Consider the following 15,305-nt stretch of genomic DNA (forward strand, 5'->3'; position numbering starts at 1 on the left):
GGCAGATGCCGGCCGGCGCCCATGGGGAGGCGGCACAGGGAGAGGTGACCACCGCAGCTAGGGCGATCCACAGGAAGGGCCCAGCTCGCGTCCAGAGTTGCCGCCGCCCTGGAGGGTGGCGCCTCGTCCAACCTCGGCGCGCACCCAGCCCCGCTTCACGCCCCAGCCTTACCGACCCAGCCCTTCGAGCCAATCCTTATCCCGAAGTTACGGATCTGACTTGCCGACTTCCCTTACTTACATTGTTCCAACATGCCAGAGGCTGTTCACCTTGGAAACCTGCTGCGGATATGGGTATGACCCGGCGCAAGATTTACACCATCTCCCCTAGATTTGCAAGGACCAGCGAGAGCTCACCGGACGCCGCCGGAACTGCAACGCTTTCCAAGGCTCGGCCTCTCTCTCGGGGCGAACCCATTCCAGGGCGTCCTTCCCTTCACAAAGAAAAGAGAACTCTCCCCGGGGCTCCCACTGGCTTCTCCGGGATTGTTTGCGTTACTATACTGGACACTGCGAGGGCGCCTATCTCCGCCACTCCAGGTTCGGGGATCTGAACCCAACTCCCTTTCGATCGGCTGAGGGCAATGGAGGCCATCACCTGTCCCTTCCGAACTGCCCTCGCCCATCTCTTAGGACCAACTGACCCATGTTCAACTGCTGTTCACATGGAACCTTTCTCCACTTCTGCATTCAAAGTTCTCGTTTGAATATTTGCTACTACCACCAAGATCTGAACCTGCGGCTGCTCCACCCGGGCCCTTGCCCCGGGCTTCAGTGTGCATTGCAGTGGCCCTCCTACTCGTTGCGGCTTAGCCCCGCGGCTCTCAGTGCGGGCGCCGGCCAGGTATGGGCCCGACGCTCCAGTGCCACTCATTTTCAGGGCTAGTTGATTCAGCAGGTGAGTAGAAAGTTACACACTCACCCGGGTTCCGACTTCCATGGCCACAATCCTGCTGTCTACATCAACCAACACCTTTTCTGGGGTCTGATGAGTGTCGGCATCGGGTGCCTTAACACGGCATTCGGTTCATCCCGCTGCGCCAGTTCTGCTTACCAAAAGTGGCCCACTGCACCCGGCTCCACCCCAGCAAGCCGGGCTTCTTACCCATTTAAAGTTTGAGAATAGGTTGAAATTGTTTCGGCCCCAAGACCTCTAATCATTCGCTTCACCAGATAAAACTGGGGGCTCCAAGCACCAGCTATCCTGAAGGAAACTTCGGCGGGAACCAGCTACTAGATGATGCAATTAGTCTTTTGCCCCTCTACCCAGGTCGGACGACCGATTTGCACGTCAGGACGGCTACGGACCTCCACCAGCGTTCCCTCTGGCTTCACTCTGCCCAGGCATAGTTCACCATCTTTCAGGCCCTATCACGCACGCTCATGCTCCACCTCCCCAACGGAGCAGACGAGACGGGCTGGTGGTGCGCCTGCCGCTGGAAGCTCGGCAGGATCCCACCTCAGCCGGCACGCGCTGGCCCTCACGTTCATTGCACCACAGGGTTTCGCTCGGCCCTCCGACTCGCGCACGTGTTAGACTCCTTGGTCCATGTTTCAAGACGTAACCGACATTGCTGCAGACCCCTAGCACCCGGCGTGGGCCTCCCCACCCGGTGGCGCGACGCAGTCAGGGCACACTGAGCACAGTCCGCCCTAATCGACAGCCGCGCCAGGAGCAGGGGGCGCCGTCCCCCCTTACCTGCCCAGCGCGCCCCAAGGGGCAGCCGGGAGCGGGTCCCCGGGGGAGGGCATGGAGGCGGTCGAATACCCCTCGGCCCACGGACACAGCAAAGCTGGTGCCAGGTGGACTGTAACACCCTCTGCCACCTGCCACCCCGAATCCTTCCCAGCCGACCCAGAGCCGGTCGCAGCGCACCGCCGCAGAGGAAATGTGCCCTGCGGGGGCCGGGTAGGGCCTGGGTGCCAGTCCCGCGGAGGGGCACCGGAACTCCTGGGCCACCGACCTACCCGGTGTGTTGAATCCTGTGGGCGGATTACACGGACCCCACCCGTTTACCTCTCTACGGTTTCACACCCTCTTGAACTCTGTGTTCAAAGTTCTTTTCAACATTCTCTTATGGTACTTGCTGGCTATCGGTCTTGTGCCCGTATTTAGCCTTAGATGAGGTTTACCACCCTCTTTGGGCTGCATTCCCAAGCAACCCGCCTCCAAAAAGACCCGATCCCGGTGCGCTGGGGGCCGCTACCGGCCTAACACCGTCCGTGGGGTGAGCCTCGATCAGAAGGACTTGGGCCCCCTGAGTGATGCCAGGGAGTCGATCTTCAGTACGCCACATTTCCCATGCCCGCCGCCGGGCGGTGATTCGGTGCTGGGCTCTTCCCTCTTCCCTCTTCACTCGCCGTTACTGGAGGAAGCCTAGTTAGTTTCTTTTCTCCACCTAGTAATATGCTTAAATTCAGCGGGTCGCAACGTCTGATCTGAGGTCAGAGCAGGGGCCTGGAGTCTCGGCAGCGCACGCCCTCTTTCCCCGGATCGGATCCGGAGGGTTTCGCCCTACCTGGGAAGCCGGGCGCAGAGGTAGGCGCCCGAGGCACGTGCGCGGGTATAGCCGGTGGGACACCACAGATAGCCACGTGCGGCACACAGCCAGGTACCCCGGGACGGGCAAGGGCGGACCTGTCACTGGCCCTCCTCCCCGCCGGAGGCAGGGAGGCAAGGCTAGGTGTGCCAGTGGCATACCTCCGCAACAGGACCCGGTGGGGGACCATGCCACGGGCCATCGGGGGTTCGACCATGTGGGGGGATGAAGGTAAGCGGAGCTAACCCTGCGACTGCCCTAGCCGCGTCTCAGGGAAGCCCCGGGGCTCAGACAGGCGTAGCCCCAGGAGGAACCCGGGGCCGCAATGTGCGTTCAAAGTGTTGATGAACAATGTGTCCTGCAATTCACACTAATTCTCACAGCTAGCTGCGTTCTTGCCCCGGAGTCCCCCACCCACCTGTGGGCGAGGGGGGCTCCCAGAGCGACGGGATCAGGCAGCCCCACCGCCACCTTAACCGGGAGGGACCGCGCAAGTCTTCAAACCCCTTGGCCCGTCCGCATGGGACCAGGTCAAACTGGCCCGGGTCGGAGGTTCTGGAAAGGAAAAGCCAGGCGGCTCCCCATACCGCATGCCTCCCACTAAGAGCAGCCGGGGATCTCCTCGCAGGCCCTCGGCTCCTACTCTTCCAGGCCACCCTGCCACGTGAGAAGGGCCGCTCCTCAGTCGCCCAAAGCCCGGTTTGGCCGGGACTCGGGCATTGGAGGGCTCGGGCAGCAGGGCATTTCGGGGGGGTTAGGGGCTGGTCCCAGCCTGGGGAGTCACTGCCATTCAGTTTCCCTCCACCGCAGGGGGGGTCGTGCCGGGTGAGCGTGGGTTCTGTCTCGGGAGGGCCCATTTCTGTGCCCCTGCCAGGGAGAGGGACATGGGCCGGGGGCCGTCCCCGGTTCCCTGTCCCTCACGTGTCAGTTGGTTGGGTCCTCCCCAGCGGAGGAAGACCCGCCGTGGCCCGGTCCTCACCCAAATGCCCAATGCGGCCACGGACCATCCGCCGGTCGGAGGGCGCGAGGGCAGGGCCAGGCCCTGTGCCTAGGGTGGGCACGCAGGAGGCGGCCATAGGTTTTGGGCGGCGCTGTCCGTCGCTCCGGCCGCTCCGCCGTTAATGATCCTTCCGCAGGTTCACCTACGGAAACCTTGTTATGACTTTTACTTCCTCTAGATAGTCAAGTTTAATTGTCTTCTCAGCGCTCTGCCAGGGCCGTTGTCGATCCTTGGCGGGGCCGATCCGAGGACCTCATTAAACCATCCAATCGGTAGTAGCGACGGGCGGTGTGTACAAAGGGCAGGGACTTAATCAACGCAAGCTTATGACCCGCACTTACTGGGAATTCCTCGTTCATGAGAAATAATTGCAATCCCCAATCCCTATCACGAACGGGGTTCAGCGGGTTACTCGCACCTGTCGGCGAAGGGTAGACACACGCTGATCCGTTCAGTGTAGCGCGTGTGCAGCCCCGGATATCTAAGGGCATCACAGACCTGTTATTTCTCAATCTTGTGTGGCTGAACGCCACTTGTCCCTCTAAGAAGTTGGACGACGACTGCTGGGGGTCGGTAACTAGTTAGCATGGAGGAGCCTCGTTCGTCATCGGAATTAACCAGACAAATTGCTCCACCAACTAAGAACGGCCATGCACCACCACCCAAAGAATCGAGAAAGGGTTATCCATCTGTCAATCCTTTCCGTGTCCGGTCTGAGTGTTGAGTCAAATTAAGCCACAGACTCCACTCCTGGTGGTGCCCTTTCGTCAATTCCTTTAAGTGTCAGCTTTGCAACCATACTCCCCTCGGAACCCAAAGACTTTGGTTTCCCGTAAGCTGCTCGGCGGGTCATGGGAATAACGCCGCCGGATCACTAGTCGGCATCGTTTATGGTCGGAAATACGACTGTATCTGATATTCTTCGAACCTCCGACTTTCGTTCTTGATTCATGAGAACATTCTTGGCAGATGCTTTCGCTTTGGTACGTCTTGCACCGGTCCAAGAATTTCACCTCTAGCGGCACAATGCAAATGCCCCCGGCCGTCCCTCTTAATCATGGCCCCAGTTCTAAAAACCAACAAAATAAAACCGGAGTCCTATTCCATTATTCCTAGCTGAAGTATTCAGGTGACCGGCCTGCTTTGAACACTCTAATTTTTTCAAAGTAAACGCTTCGGACCCCCAGGACACTCAGTCAAGAGCATCAAGGGGGTGCTGAGAGGCAGGGGCTGGGACAGGCAGACCGCCAGCTCGATCCCAAGATCCAACTACGAGCTTTTTAACTGCAGCAACTTTAATATATGCTATTGGATCTGGAATTACCGTGGCCGCTGGCACCAGACTTGCCCTTCAAAGGATCCTCGTTAAAGGATTTAAAGTGTACTCATTCCAGGGCCTCGAAAGAGTCCTGTATTGTTATTTTACGTCACTACCTCCCAGAGTCGGGAGTGGGTAATTTGCGCGCCTGCTGCCTTCCTTGGATGTGGTAGCCATTTCTCAGGCTCCCTCTGCGGAATCGCAGCCGGATTCCCCATTTCCCGTGGTCACCATTTTAGGCACAGAAAGTACCATCGAAAGTTGATAGGGCAGACATCCAAATGTATCATCGCCGTCACGGAGACGTGCAATCGGCCTGAGGTTATCTAGAGTTACCAAAGCGGCCGGGCGAGCCCGGATTGGTCTTGGTCTGATAAATGCACGCATGCCGGGAGGTCAGCGCTCGTCGGCATGTATTAGATCTAGAATTACCACAGTTATCCAAGTAACAGATAGAGCGATCAAATGAACCATAACTGATTTAATGAGCCATTTGCAGTTTCACTGTACCGGCCGTGTGTACTTACACGTGCATGGCTTAATCTTTGAGACAAGCATATGCTACTGGCAGGATCAACCAGGTAGCCTCACCTGCTGACAGGGTGGGGTTTGGGAGCCTCATGCCCGTCTCCCCGACCAACAACCTTCACACACTCCTCTCTCTCTGGCGCCTGCTAGGGGAAGGTGCCCGTCCGCCTGGGCGGAGATAGGCAGGCCGAGGCGCAGCCTGAGAGAGACGCAGGAGTGCCGAAGCCTGGCGGTGGCAGCACCCCTCGGAACGGTCGTTCCGAGCTGCTGCTGAAATGCGCTGGGCGGACAGGGGTGACGGCGTGGCACGCGGGGCCTACGGACCTGCCGGGCAATAGCGGCCGGGGCCTGGCGCCACCCGACCCCTTCCTCTCGGGTCGGCACACGGGGGGGCGTGAGCTCTATGAGAGCAGCGCATGGATTGAATGGAGTGTCCTGGCTGGACGCTCCTTTAGGTCCTGTAGGTCTGTGCTTGGGTTCCATTTAGCCGGCTCAAGAAAGCCAGCCAAACTGAATTCCGGACTTGGCAGTGTCAGGCCAGCCATGTCACCAGTCCTCAGAACAGCAGAGGACATGCCCTCCGTCATCCCGGCCGCTCCTGGGCAGGCTGATGGCTGCCGGCACTTTGTGAATAATAAAATGGCAATGAAATCAATTCATTGCCATTTTATTATTCACATTGCTTTAGCACGGCTGACAGCGGGTGTGGGGTCGATGCTCCCCCGCCCTCTCGAAGAAACATCCGCTGATATTGAGAGAGGTATAGGGTGAGACAGAGTAGTGCATTGGGGAGAGCCAAAGTATATAAGTATGATGGCCAGTGAAAGGGGTGTGAACAGTCGACTCCAAAAAGGCCTTCATATTTAAATTAATAAGGCTTGGAGATATTGGGTCAAGGGTATAGGCGCTGCCATATTTCAGACTCTTGTTATGTTGATTGAGTTATTTTTCGAAGGTCATGAAGTTAGAGACCTGAGCAATGACAGCTTTCACCGTACAGGATATTGAAATCTGAATTGAAACATGTTGTGGTAATATGGCCAGTGCACTGCTCTGCAGTACAAACACAGAGCCCTGCGCCTTACATGAGGCGCCGGATTTGGACGCTCAGTCAGCTTCCAGCTTGAGTAATGAAGGAGAGGTCAGTCCTTTGCCAATGAGAATGCAGACGCTGCTTTCTCAGAGAGTGATGTAAGACCCTGTGGCATGCTCTGCCGCTGCCAGAAGAAGACTCTTCTGAGTCATTCAGGCCAAAAAAACCTGAACCTCAGAAAAGCCTGCTCGAATTCCAGAGGCAGTTTCTTGTGCTGGTGCAGGCAGTGTTAGTAGGGTGTAAAAGACAGTCACAATTGTCTGGACGCAGGAGTGGAGTATGGTCCATCCTAAAGACACATTATAACTTTTCATGTAGTGCTTCGTTCATTATTTTGTCATTTCTAAGAGCTGTGAATAAAACATGTAACTCTATCAATGTAATGGTACTCAATTTACCAATCAAAGAAGGTTAGAAGGGTGAGCAGGCATTGCTGGGGTTCAAACTTGTGACCTGCAGGCCGCAGCAGGCAGGAGTCAATCACAAGCATTCAACTCGCTGAACCCTGTTGCTGATTATTACAGACCGGTCCTCGTATAGTTGGGGTCCCTGATCCCCTCTGTTGTTTATATCAGGGATGGAGCCACCGGGAAGGCATATGTTCGCAGATGTGTTCGATGTCATGCAGATTGTGCACAAGCGAGACTGGCTGCTTGAAAGAATCCCTGGTTTCATTCCATATTCATCTGCATATATGCAATAGTGAAAACGTAAATTGTATTTACTTATTTATTTAATTGTATTTACTCTCATTAGTGCTGCTACTGTAGCCTGCGTCAGCCATCTTTTCTTGCTCCAGCTAGCATTGCCTACCGGAAGTGCCTGTCTCTGATGCGGGGCCGCTTTTGCATTTTGTCTCCAGCAGGCGTGAACATCTAAGAAAACCCACCTAACGTTTTACATATCTGTTACTACTTGGGTCTTGCTTTTTATGAGCTAGCTCCAACAATGCTCATTGGGGCAACTCTTGGTCTCTTCACTCAGTAATTTACACATTACTAATTAGTCTTTTGTCAATATGTCAACAACCCTTTTCAGACTTCGGTTGGCATGTGGTCATATTGGTTTGACACTCTGGGTGGAGGCTGAGATGAAATGGCGCTTAAAGGCTTCTGATAAAGGCAATTGCTCTCTAGTTCAGGAGCACTGAAAGCCACTGCCCTTGTTTTATTGCCCCTGCAAGGGTGACTCGGCCGGGTCCAGATTCGAATCCGAGGTTTGCAGAGCGCATCCAGATCTCGCGAGCACTTATGAACACGCTGAGCTATTTCGCCCGTGTTTTCCAAGTATGCAATCCTGGCTGGCGCTGTTCTTGTATGACGCTCCGAATGAGCAGTGGAGGTATCACCCCTCATTTGGAGTTTTCCTGTCGGAACAGGCTGCGTTCATTTGTTCCCCTAGTGCTGCCATATTTACAGCCGAGCCTGTGACAGGCTGAAGGGGGAGGTAAACTCTGCCTGCATTCTGCGGGCACGGAAATACCCAGGCCAGAACTATATCTAAAGACATCTGCAGAGCGTCTGCATAGAAGGGAGGACTGTCTTCAGACTTTACGTCCAGAGATACTACTGTACGGCAGACCGGCGACGGTTGAGACCCCGTGAGCAAGGACTGAACGATGACCCCCACCCCCACCCCCAGGAGCTGTGCACCTCTGTGTCAATGCCAAGCTTTCTATGTCCAGGAGTGATGTGCTGCTTCAGTCGAGTTTTTTCCCCTTGAATTCCGGGACTTGTTGTCTAGTTTATTGCACTATAAAAACAGGACTTCAACTCCCAGAATTCAATGAAAAAAACCTGAAAGGGATTAATTAGCACATCACCTATGGACCTGGGGAAACTTGGCAGCTGTGCCACCTGGTAAGGGTGATTGACTTACCACCTTGGAAGGTATTCTGGAGTCGACTGCCTGCCCATGGATGTCGATTCACTAAAAAGCCTGAGGTAGTGGAAGTGACATCCTGTACCCTTTGACCTTTATAATTATAATGTCACATGAAGTGACATTATATGACCATTATGCCCTTGAAATAGCTTGCCGCATCTTTATATAGTTGATAGCCAATATAGATATTTGTTTGTGTTGTTATGTTAATCATGCAATTTTTCTGGAACTTCAGCAATGTTAATTATTGTGGTGTTATCAGTATTACGGTCATGTGACATCACTTCCTGGGAAGATTCAGGGTCAGTTACCTTAATTGTAGTAAACATGTATGGGTGAGTCTTAAATCTTCCATGTACTATGGGGTCCTTTTTATGTTACAAGTTACATCTAGTATGTTGAGGACCGTATTTTATCATGAATAGCCCCCTGACATATGCCATTGTTGTCGTTCCATATGCCAAAACTTTCCTTCAATGTGCCAGCACTAGCAATTTGCCCCAGGTGCTACCTATGCCAGGAATTTCCTCCAGCGTGCTAGCATTTTTCCACGGGTGCCCCATGTCAAAATGTCATCTACAGTGTGCCAACGGCAGCATTTTGCTGTGGGCATCTCATATGCAAGTGTTGCCTCCAGTATGCCAGTGCCAGCATTTTGCCAAGGGCGCTTCTACCCAAGAAGCATGCCAGGTCCAACAGCTGACTTCAAGCATACCAACACATTCTCACCAATGCTCCCTTACATTCATTGAGCCACAGTCATTCTAATTCACTCAACCTGAGTCTCGCTCACTGATGAGCACCCACTTGTACTCATTCATACTTGGTCAGTTTCTTGCACTCACTCTTGACATGACTCATTCCTCCTCTGACTGATTCTTACTCTGAATCACTTATGCTTACTCACTTATCCTCTCACACACACTGCAACATTCAGCACGGCGTGCTGAATGTTGCAGGATAGCATTTCGTGCCTGCAGTAGAATATTCATTAAAGAAAATAGTGTTTACAGACTAAATAAGACGTACCGTGCAACAACAGAAGTAAAAGGGCCAGTCTTCATGGGAGGTTACAAATGAAGACAAGGCGGTACTAAGGAGGGACAAATAATCCCATTAACGAATCAAAAGCCAGCATTTATGAAGGACAATGACAAAAGCCAATGAAAAATATGGGCAGAGAGTGGGCTGAGCTTCAAGTTCGTACTCAAATACAGCATGCCTCGCAGACCAGTGGATGGACTGTCCAGTCTCGACCTAATAAGCAACAATGCAAACTATTAGCCGATGGGTCAGTCAGGCAATAATTCAAGCTTACGAGTCAGTTGGTGATACTTTTCCTTCTCAAAACCGGGGCCGCTCAACTAAAGCAGACTCTGCATCCTGGGCAGAGGCTGGTGGTGATTCTAGTGATGAAATATGCACAGCAGCAGCAAGTCAATTGATGTGAATTTTTGTTGTACTGTTTAAATTCAGCAATTAGGTAATTGTTGATATTATTAAATATTTTTAGCCGCATCTATTGTTGGTGTGTTTTTTCTTTGCTAAATCCCCAATCTATAAATACAGGGACAAGGAGGACGGAGATGAGGGGGTAATGATTTAATTGTTTACTGGTAATCTTCATTACCCTGATTCATAGTCCTTCTTACCCCAGTCTGCAACCATTCCTCCCTCCCTGTGCACCTCCAATTTACAGACCTTTGATATACAGGAAGTGGTGGTGTAGGGAGGGGCATTTATGTGTGTTGAAAACTCTGTCAGAGGCGGTGTCGCCTCAATCTGTAATGAATGAGACAAGGACATCTGTGAATCGGGGTAATGAAGATTACATGTAAGTAATTAAATTATCATCTACCAGCTAGGGATCCCTAAGGCTTTCAGTACAGCCATTGCTCCAGTGGTTGCACTGAAGACAGAGACCTTTGCAAAGTGGTCACCATATTTGTTTCCCATGCTCCGTAAAGTTTTTTGTTTTTCCAAAATAAAGTTTCAAATTGGAAGGTTGCGTTTGAAAAACTACAAACCAATGTCCCAGAAAAGCAGGGAGTTTTCGCCTTGCACATGGCCCCGAGGCGGCTAGCGAAGTGTTAAAGTAGTGGGGCAGAATATTATTACCTTTATTCTTAGCGAGAGAACATGATTATTTCAGAGTGATGAAAACTAAAGATGTTTTTTTTATTAAATTTTTTTTATTAGGGTTTTGCATGCATTTTGTTACATTGTACTTTCACAGGTAAAAGCGTCAATCAATTAATTACATCATCATGAACCTTTGTGTGATTGATAGTGGGTGGGTGCTGTAGTCCGTTAGTTGCCGAGGTCTTCTGACATGGCCGGTAAGACGTGTCCCCCATTAGTGTGCTCTGCCCGGTCCCCGCCTATGTCGGCTTAGCAATGTCTACAGCTTCCGTCTCCATCAGGGTCAGCTCTGCCTCCCCAACTTTGTTTATGCAGCGTTCCCTGTTTACCCAGATGTACTGTCAGGTCATGTAATTAGGACCACGGCGTGTGAGCCGTCAACTAGGGCAACTGCCGCCTACGGGGCGGCTTGAAAAGGGGGGCCCTAAGGAAGGGGGGGGAACCCCCAAACTGGGAAAAAGAAGGGGGGAGGGGAGGTGGAGGGAGGGCGTAGGAAGTGATGTATGAGAGGAGGGTAAAGGTGCGGGGGCTGGCGAATGTAATGTTCTCGTGGCAGATGGTGTATGAATCGGTGGCGGGTGCGTGCGGTGTGTCCTGGGGCTCACCCGAGGGAGGGGGGGGGTCAGGTCTGTCAGTTGTCGCTTGTCACGGCGCAGGGAGGCCGGGTCCGTACTTGCTCCCGCGTCTAGATGTGCTACCTGCCCACTGGGCCGTCCGCGTCCTCCACCGGTTCGGTGCGCCCAGGGGAAGCCGGAGAGGTGCGAGGGGTGGGCTGTGTCGCGTCCGGGACCTCCCCCAACGCGTATTTTTGCTTGAAAAGGATGAGAAGTTGTGCCCATTCCATAGATATCGGGTGTTTACGGGCGCCCTTCGCCTCCTCCTCCCTCAACATCTCCTCTTCTGCTGCTCCCCACTTGAGCACTGCTCCCGCCCATGCTGGTCTAGACGGGCCCTCCGGGGCCCTCCAATGCATCGCAATGTTCCTCTTCGCGAGGAGCATGGCCAAGGACATAAACTTCCATTGTACCTTCGCGTTTTTCTTCTTCGGGGATATCCCCAGCGCACATTCCTCCCATGTGGTGGCTGTTGGGATTTCGGTTGTAGCTCGAACGGTTTGGTACACTTCTCCCCAGAAAAGTTGTATGGATGGACAGGCCCAGAACATGTGCTTGAAATCGGCGTCTACCAGGTGGCAGCGGGGGCATTCAAATCGTGTGTGATGAAAACTAAAGATGTTTTTTGTGAGAAACACTGTTCTCTAAACTGCAAAATGCACATGCATCTTTAGCCTTCCCCCACTCTGAATAAGTTGCAATCTCACTCAGAAAAAAAAAGTAATAATTTTACGCCCCAACACTTTAACACTTCACCAGCCACCGCTCTTGGGACCATTAGTTGATTTCCTTGCCTGAGACAACAATACACAGTGATCCAGTGATGGTAAATCTAGTAATGGTCACTCACCCTAAAAACTGCAGGGTAACCAAGAACAGGGTGACCGTCACTACAGCCTGACAGCCCAGTGACACATAGGTTTTCTAGTTAGAGGTTTACCATGGTAGATCAGCTGAGGCTCTTCCATTGGAAACTCTGCGGTTGCCTCCACCCCAAATAAGGTTGCAGAACACTTTTACTTCTCTATGAACATACTGTATGGCAGGTGCAGGACAAGGTGCTCACCAGCATCATTTTCCTTGTACAAGCACTCCAAAAGTATGTAGTTCTAGAGATTGGGACGTCCCTGAAAGTTGTAAGCCGAAAAGTAAAATTTTGAAAGATTTAGGGTCAAGCATCAAAATGAGTGCCTGAAGGAATTTAAAACTGAGGGAGATATTTACAATATTTTGGCAGTGGGTAGTGCCGCAAGCCTTCTAGTTGTGCTGCCCTACGTCAAAAGAAAAGGGCAGGAATGCGCTGTATCTACAACACGGGTACTCATAGTACGGCCCGCGGGGCCCGGCAAGCCTTCATTGGCGGCCCACGGACCTTGCAGACATCCTACCTGTGTTTTTAAAAAAACATTTAAATAGTGTTAGCAAACACTGCCGGTTGCAGCAGCCCGGACTCTGATACTCTGCTCTGTGGGGGCCGGGGGATTCCAGTGATTGTCAAAGTGGAGATGCAGGGGCCTAAGAGGTGAAATACAACAAAGCTTTTTTAACATGTAAATGGTCTTTTAAAGACCTGTGAAGTACTCGGGTGCGGCTGTGTGTGCGCGCTGGGAAACTGTCTCAGCCCACACACACAGGGTGAGATGACAGAGGGTGACGGGAGAGGGAGGGAGACAGAGGGTGACAGAGGGTGACAGAGAGAGGGAGACAGAAAGGCGCAGTCTGGGGGAGACAGAGGGAGGAAGACAGAGGGAGGGAGGCAGAAGGAGGGAGAGGAAGGGAGAGAGAGGGAGAGAGGGAGGAAGACGGAGGGAGACGGAGACAGAGGGAGAGAGTCAGAGGGAGAGAGTCAGAGGGAGAGAGACAGAGGGGGATGGAGACAGAGGGAGGGAGAGAGACAGGGAGAGATAGAGGGAGGGAGACCGAGAGAGAGGCGGAGGGAGGGAGAGAGACGGAGGGAGGGAGAGAGACAGAGGGAGGGAGATAGAGAGGGAGGGAGGTAGACGGAGGGAGGGAGACGGAGGGAGACGGAGAGAGGGACGGAGGGAGACAGAGGGAGACAGAGGGAGAGGGAGGGAGAGAGACAGAGGGAGAGGGAGGGAGACAGGGAGGGAGACTGAGGGTGACACAGGGAGGGAGGGAGACGGAGGACGACAGAGTGAGGGAGGGAGGGAGGGAGATGGAGGGTGAGGGAGGGAGGGAGATGGAGGCTGACAGGGGAGGGAGGGAGGGATACAGAGGGAGGGAGAGGGAGACAGGGAGGGAGACAGAGGGAGAGAGACAGAGAGAGAGGGAGGGAGAGAGACAGGGAGAGAGACAGGGTGAGATAGAGGAAGGGAGACGGAGAGAGAGACGGAGGGAGGGAGACGGAGGGAGGGAGGGTGACGGAGGGAGGGAGGGAGACAGAGGGAGGGAGAGGGAGACAGGGAGGGAGACAGAGGGAGAGACAGAGGGAGAGGGAGGGAGAGACAGGGAGAGATAGAGAAAGGGAGACAGAGAGAGAGATGGAGGGAGGAGGAGGGAGGGAGACGGAGGGAGGGAGAGTGAGGGAGAGGGAGACAGAGGGAGACAGAGGGAGGGAGGGAGGGAGGAGGAGGGAGGGAGACGGAGGGAGGGAGAGTGAGGGAGAGGGAGACAGAGGGAGACAGAGGGAGGGAGGGAGGCAGAGGAAGGGAGGGAGACAGAGGGAGGGAGGGAGACAGAGGGATGGAGGGAGAGGGAGAGGGAGGGAGGGAGACGGACGGAGGGAGGGAGACGGATGGAGGAAGGGAGGGAAGGAGACGGACGGAGGGAGGGAAACGGACGGAGGGAGGGAGGGAGATGGACTGAGGGAGGGAGGGAGATGGACGGAGGGAGACGGAGGGAGGGAGACGGAGGGAGGGAGACGGCGGGGAGGAGGGCAACAGAGGGAGGGAGACAGAGAGGGAGGAGGGCGACAGAGGGGGAGACAGAGAGGGAGGAGGGAGACAGAGGGGGAGACAGAGAGGGAGGAGGGAGACAGAGAGGGAGGAGAGAGACAGGGGGAGAGAGAGACAGGGGGGGAGAGACAGGGGGAGAGAGAGGCAAGGGGAGAGAGACAGAGAGAGAGAGAGAGGGAGGGGGAGGGAGGATGAGAGAGGGAGAGGGAGGGAGGGTGAGAGAGGGAGACAGGGGGAGAGAGAGAGGGAAGGCGAAGGAGGGTGAGAGAGGAAGACAGGGGGAGAGAGAGAGGGAGGGAGGGGGAGGGAGGTTGAGAGAGGGTGAGAGAGGGAGAGAGAGAGAGGGGGAGGGAGGGAAAGGGAGGGTGAGAGAGGGTGAGAGAAAGAGTGAGAGAGAGGAGGAGGGAGGGAGAGGGGAGAGAGAGATGTGTGTATGCCGGGTCTGGTGGCTCAGTGGACGAAGGCGTCTGCTGCAGGCACCTGTGTTCAACCGCACGATCACAATTTTTGCTTTAGCCCCGCCCCTCCCCCTCTGACCCCGCCCCCACGGGTGCGGCCCTCGGCTACTAACCACACTGTAAATTTGGCCCCTGAGAGAAAGTTTGTGAGTACCCATGATCTACAAGATATGGCGCATTCCTGTCCGTTCTGCCAGCGCTGGTGGACAAACTGCATCCGAGCATCAATGCAGGCACCCTTGCACCAGGGTGCAAGGGTGTCTGTGTTGTTGACATGATTTGTTTTGTGTAGGAAGGGACACCTTCCTGCACTAAAACATGCAAAGAAAGCATTTTCCTCATTCTACGTGTGCTTCAGAATGTAGCACTCGTGTAAAGAGTTTAAAACGGGGAGAAATGTAAATATTTCCCCTGGTTACTCCTGCTTTGGGAAGGTATTAGCTTTAGGTGTTGCGTGGGAACTCCCTCAGCAACACCCATGGAACACCCCTTCCACTCAGAGGAAGGCATTTTCATACTCCATATTTACACGGCCATGAAAAGCCACACAGAGTGGCTTTCTGTGGCCTTGTAAATATGGGCCGGCACACTGCACCTCCGAAGCATCACAAAAGTGACGCCACGGCCAGTGCTTAATTTGAGCCAGTGGTTTCTGGTGCTCTGCAGCGGCACTTAAGTAGTTTCTGGTGCTCGGAACCGGCACTCAATTGTCATCACCACACTTATGACACTCTGCAACATGGTGGAGCTGCTCTCTAATTTAGAGATGAACAGAACAGCGGCTGTTTATGAATACAATATACATAAAAAATA

At 53.7% G+C, this 15,305-nt stretch overlaps 3 pseudogenes; all 3 read right to left on the reverse strand.

Annotated features, from left to right (window-relative positions):
• Positions 1 to 253: 253 nt before the first annotated feature.
• Positions 254 to 2,425, reverse strand: LOC146859921 (28S ribosomal RNA; annotated as a pseudogene).
• A 401-nt stretch (positions 2,426 to 2,826) lies between these two features.
• Positions 2,827 to 2,936, reverse strand: LOC146859922 (5.8S ribosomal RNA; annotated as a pseudogene; the record flags this gene model as incomplete).
• A 723-nt stretch (positions 2,937 to 3,659) lies between these two features.
• LOC146859923 (18S ribosomal RNA) lies at positions 3,660 to 5,442 on the reverse strand (annotated as a pseudogene).
• Positions 5,443 to 15,305: the final 9,863 nt, after the last annotated feature.

Source organism: Triturus cristatus, chromosome 3_1 (genome assembly GCF_964204655.1).
Source record: "Triturus cristatus chromosome 3_1, aTriCri1.1, whole genome shotgun sequence".
Lineage (NCBI taxonomy): Eukaryota > Metazoa > Chordata > Amphibia > Caudata > Salamandridae > Triturus > Triturus cristatus.